The sequence below is a fragment of the Arachis duranensis genome, chromosome 6 (assembly GCF_000817695.3).
Source record: "Arachis duranensis cultivar V14167 chromosome 6, aradu.V14167.gnm2.J7QH, whole genome shotgun sequence".
In the NCBI taxonomy this organism is placed as follows: domain Eukaryota; kingdom Viridiplantae; phylum Streptophyta; class Magnoliopsida; order Fabales; family Fabaceae; genus Arachis; species Arachis duranensis.
Window position 1 is genome coordinate 33,666,447 of NC_029777.3, and position 4,568 is coordinate 33,671,014.

The 4,568-nt window shown below is 30.9% G+C and overlaps 1 long non-coding RNA gene across 1 annotated transcript; it reads right to left on the reverse strand.

Annotated features, from left to right (window-relative positions):
* Positions 1-2,631: 2,631 nt before the first annotated feature.
* LOC107493545 (uncharacterized) lies at positions 2,632-3,250 on the reverse strand. Its single transcript, XR_001592988.3, has 2 exons — positions 2,937-3,250; positions 2,632-2,817 (listed from the first exon to the last, which is right to left on the reverse strand). It is a non-coding gene; the product is annotated as an uncharacterized LOC107493545 (long non-coding RNA).
* Between the last annotated feature and the right edge of the window lie 1,318 nt (positions 3,251-4,568).

The following is a 4,568-nucleotide window of genomic DNA, read 5'->3' on the forward strand; positions in this document are numbered from 1 at the left end:
ATTCAATGCCTATCTTAGGGCCTCTAGCCTAAGTATTTCCTACCACATTACATATTAGATACGGGAAACCGAAACCATACCTTAGCCGATTTTCCCAAGCTCCACCGGAGCACTTCTAAACCACTTATCCACAAGCTCTCAAGGCCTCAACACTTCCAAGAACAGATTTTGCACCACCCAACCCTTTCCAAGCTTTTCAAAGTCACCAATCAAGCTCCAATATTCACATATACACAACCTAAGCCACAATCATCATACCCATACACAACATCTCAAACCCAAACATCATAAAACAACAAAAATACACTAGGGTTGAGAATCTTACCACACCCAAGGTCCAAGGAGACAGGATCAACCTTCTCCTTCAAGAGAGTTGGGCCCTATAACATCAAAGAACCCAAAATCTCAACATTTTACCCATGAAACTCGAAAATAGGGGCTGAGATTTCGAACAGCAAGGTATGGCTTACCTCAAGATTGATGGTATGGGTTTTGTAGAGCTCTCCGCGGTGAATGTGTGGCCGCAAACGGGGCAGCAATCGGAGCTCTAGATCAAAAGTTATGGTGGTTTGAAGATCAACCAAGGGAGAGAACTTGAGAGAGTGTTCTTCCTCCCTTTCTTTCTAATTTCAGCTTGTGTGTGTAACAAATGAGGAGAGAGAGTGCTGAAAACTAGGGTTTTGGTTAAGTTATGTTGGGCCAAGGGCCCACTTTGGGTCCAATTGGCCCGGTTTGGCCCGTTCGGTCCAATCTTGGTCCGAATTCTATAAAATTGGTACCGAAATTCTCGTCTCAATCTCCTCTATCACATTTAGCCATAAAAATCACATTTTAGGCTTTCTAGAATAAATTCTCATTTATGGGTTAATTAGCCGTTAATTAACCGGGGTTTTACAGTTGTCGCCAGATCACAGACATGTTTTGTTCAATCGTACCAATGCTGAATAATTAATTCGCCATTAATATCCCTACCAAACTCTTTTGGAATTCCTCCAAACCCCTTTTGACATCCGTAGAATCAAAGAAGATTCTACCTTCCTTTTCCATCCCTCCCTGCTTTTCCTCACTAGCCATTTTTGAATCTTTGTTTGCACTAGACACCAGCTGTGCAGATCAGTGTTGTATTCTTAGAAGATTAGAATTAGGATTCCACGTAAAATACACACAAATGTATGTAAATTCTATCAGAGTATCTAAATCCTAATAGATATCCTATAATTTTTAATTTTTTAAAAATATAATTCATCGGACATAAATTAACAGGATAAAATTTCATTCTGACGAATTCTAAAATTAACTATATCTATGTAAATAATAAAATTATACCATTTTTACATAAAAATTACCTACCCAATCATATTAAAATTAAAAAATGTTTTGTTGTTTTTCAAAAATTTTCCATACTTTTAATGTCGTGAATAAACTTTTTATTTCGCCAGAAATCAAATTTGGAAAGCAGAATTGTTAGCAGGGGAGAAGGGTAGTTTGTCTATTTAATTATACTATAAGAAAATATAAAAGGTTAATAAAAGTAGCTTTCACTAACCCTGAAACAACGCCAATGGGATGACTGTATCCAAAGTAACTATGTTTTAAAAGTAAAATCCTAATTTGGCAAAGAAGAAAGAGTGGTCCTGTGAAGTACCTGATGTATGTGTTCTTTATAGAAAAGAAAACAACGATAGCACGGTATACTACACTTTTCAATCCAGCTGGATAATAAACATGCCCATTTTTTCTCCTCGAGAGTCACCATGCCATTAATAATAATGCATATGATCGTTTCAAGACATCAGAAGAATGTGAAAGATGGAGGTGGTATATGATATATAGTCTCATTTATTTATTTGTTTAAAGTTATTTATAAAGCGGAAAGTTGAAAATTAGAAAACATTTTAAGTATATTACTGATTCATGTGTTTCAGTAATTTTAGTCATTAATCTCAATTATACAATTAATTTTAATTTAGTTGTCAATCTCAACCATATGTTTTATGATTGAGATAAATAGTTAAAATCACTCAAAATAAACTTGATTTCATAGGGCACTTGAAATACTTCCTAAAAATTGATAATCTTTAAACTACTAACGTTTAATTGGAATTGGATCTGTACTATCAAAATGATATAGAGATTGATTGGGTCAATCACTTTTTACTTTATGATTACTCTAATTTTATTTTAGACTACCCTATTAGGGGAACAAAGATACCAAACAAAAGCATATGTTAAATTAAATCCTCATGTTGTCACACCTGACACAAGTCAATAATTAGTTTTCGGCTAAAATTGGGAGAATTTGGTTTGGAATTTATGGTAGATACATGGTATTAAATATTAATTAATGAATTAATCTTAAAACTTGTATCATGAGTTCATAACTTGCACAACAATACATAGCACACCAATATAATGATCGAGTTGCAGAGCAGGAGGTAACAAATTAAAGTTGGTACCCAATTCAGAAACATCACAAGATGTCAAAACTCAAAAAGCTGCATCATCAATTCAATAGGTGAAAATTCACATGCAATTGTTCGATATAATATAAAATTGATGAATAACATTATTAGATGATAATTTAATCAAATATGTTAAAATTATTTAACTATTTAAAACGATCAAGATAACTGCATATAAATCTTCACTTATATAAAGTGCATGTTATTTGAATGGTGTTACAAAGTATGAATAATCAATCAATAATTATTTTATTCCATTATAGTTTCAAACGTCACAAACGATTATCTGATCAAATATAAGGTTTGACCTCAAATATTCTGTGCCCGGGTGAGTATGCCGTGGCAACCGCATCTCCTGCCCAAATATAGCAAAACGAACATTTAATAAACAAATTTATGATAATTTCGCAATAAGCATCTTAAAACAAAAGACTTTCATGTAAAAAATTAATACTGGTTTCGAAAGGGAATTACTAATAGGAGAGGATGTCGAAAAGGAGATGAACAAGGTTGGCGCAGAAGATGAAGAGGAGGAGGAGAAAGATGAAGACGAGGGCGAAGCGCAAGAAGAAGATGAGAAGGATGATGGTGAGGATGATGGTGAAGGGAGAGTCCAAAAGCACCACAAGCATATCTTCTATCACTGTTACTTTATGTGTTGCTAATTTAGTAATTGTAACTGTAATTAGATTGATCGTTTGTGTTGAAGTGTGTTAGTGGAAAATATAATTGCCTTGTGTTTTCCTTTGGAGGTTGCACCGTTCGATCTTGCGTGTTGAAATTTTTTGATGACCAATCATTCTCCAATATCTGCCTCATTCTGATTGTACAAGTGTTTTCGAGTTTTTTCTTTTTTAATGTTCTAAAACTATATAATGAAGACTTATTTTTTTAATATTTAACTAAAAATATTATTTATACATTACAATTAATTATTAAAATTAATTATTATATATTTAAAAATATATATAAATATCGTACATTAAATTAGTCTCTTTACCAGTTTGTTCTCAATTTTTTGTAAATTTAAAATTTTCAATATTTTTTGATACATTAATTTTAATTTTTTATTATATAATTTTTTATAATGAATTTTTTAATTAATAATTTTAATTTGTTTCATTAGAGTACATGTTAGCTAAATCCAAAATTTTATTATTGTCTCTTGTATTTATTTGTATCTGGTTTAATACTGTTCAAGATATAGTTACAATAAATGCTTATGTTAATTAATAGTGTAATATATAAAAAGGCTGCCTAACTAAGTTATAAACAAAATGAATTACTATAATCGACAGTATAAATCTATCTTATTAATTTAATAAGAAGTCAATTATACGGGGAATCAAATATCCTCAAAATGGATGGGAATAATGAATTTATATTAGTTAACAAGTGCCTTATCAAGTATTATTAAAATATTTATTAAGGTGTTAAATATTAAAAAATTTGTATTTAAAAAATTATTATACTCTTAACGTACACTCTTTACTAAATTAATACCAATATCTCATATAATTTTTTTAATAAAATATTATAGAAAAAAATATATAATTAAAACTAAAAATTTTAAAACATTTTATAAAAGTACCAGTTTTTAAATAACTTGTGAAAAGATAAAATTAAAATCAGTGTATTTAAAGATATTAAAAATTTTGAATTTATAAAAAAAACGAGAACAAACTAATGAAGCAACTAATTTGGTACACAATATTCAATTTCAAGGACTAAAATGAGCCATTTGATATAAAGTAAGGGACTAATTTGGTGCATATGTATTGATGACATAGTGGATAACAGGTGGACAAATAACATTATGACACAGAGCATAATCTGACACGGGGCAAAATAACATTAAGACACGTGACATAACCATCCAAGTTAGCATACCACGTGTCGTTGACCAACACATCATTGTATCGTTATACGTTGTCAAATCTTGAGGTGACACATGTCACTAATGGTCCATGTCATCAAGTCACAACTGTAAACCCCGGTTAATTAATGACTAATCAATCCATAAATTAGAATTTATTCTAGAAAGCCAAAAAATGTGATTTTTGTAGAATCCACTACTTTATTCTTGAGGTAAGTCACGATTTTAGT